Consider the following 1,041-nt stretch of genomic DNA (forward strand, 5'->3'; position numbering starts at 1 on the left):
GAGGACAGAACAAGGAGAGAGAGGAGGACAGAACAAGGAGAGAGAGGAGAACAGAACAAGGAGAGAGGAGGACAGAACAAGGAGAGAGAGGAGGACAGAACAAGGAGAGAGAGGAGGACAGAACAAGGAGAGAGAGGAGGACAGAACAAGGAGAGAGAGTAGGCCAGAACAAGGAGAGAGAGGAGGACAGAACAAGGAAAGAGGAGGACAGAACGACAGAACAAGGAGAGAGAGGAGGACAGAACAAGGAGAGAGGAGGACAGAACAAGGAGAGAGAGGAGGACAGAACAAGGAGAGAGAGGAGGACAGAACAAGGAGAGAGAGGAGGACAGAACAAGGAGAGAGAGGAGGAATTTGATTTATTATGACACAAAAATGAATGATTCATGATTTTCATGCTCAATTACTGTACATTCTGTTTTAAGTTTGATGAATTTAGTTTCAACCAAACAAAACAGTATATGTTAAACCACTGAGTCGTTTTCTGATGTCGAACATAATGTTAATATAATGTTATAATGTTTTCTGGTGAGAAAACCCATCAGTCTGTCGGGACTGGGGGGCAGTAGGGACTGGGGGGCAGTAGGGACTGGGGGAGACAGTAGGGACTGGGGGGGCAGTAGGGACTGGGGGCAGTAGGGACTGGGGGAGACAGTAGGGACTGGGGGGGGGACAGTAGGGACTGGGGGGGGCAGTAGGGACTGTACTGGGGGACAGTAGGGACTGTACTGGGGGGACAGTAGGGACTGGGGGGAGACAGTAGGGACTCGGGGGGGACAGTAGGGACTGTACTGGGGGGGGCAGTAGGGACTGGGGGGCAGTAGGGACTGGGGGAGACAGTAGGGACTGTACTGGGGGGGGACAGTAGGGACAGTAGGGGGGGAGACAGTAGGGACTGTACTGGGGGGGACAGTAGGGACTGGGGGCAGTAGGGACTGGGGGGGGGCAGTAGGGACTGGGGGAGACAGTAGGGACTGTACTGGGGGGGACAGTAGGGACTGGGGGGGCAGTAGGGACTGGGGGGAGACAGTAGGGACTGGG

Source organism: Oncorhynchus nerka, linkage group LG22 (genome assembly GCF_034236695.1).
Source record: "Oncorhynchus nerka isolate Pitt River linkage group LG22, Oner_Uvic_2.0, whole genome shotgun sequence".
NCBI lineage: Eukaryota > Metazoa > Chordata > Actinopteri > Salmoniformes > Salmonidae > Oncorhynchus > Oncorhynchus nerka.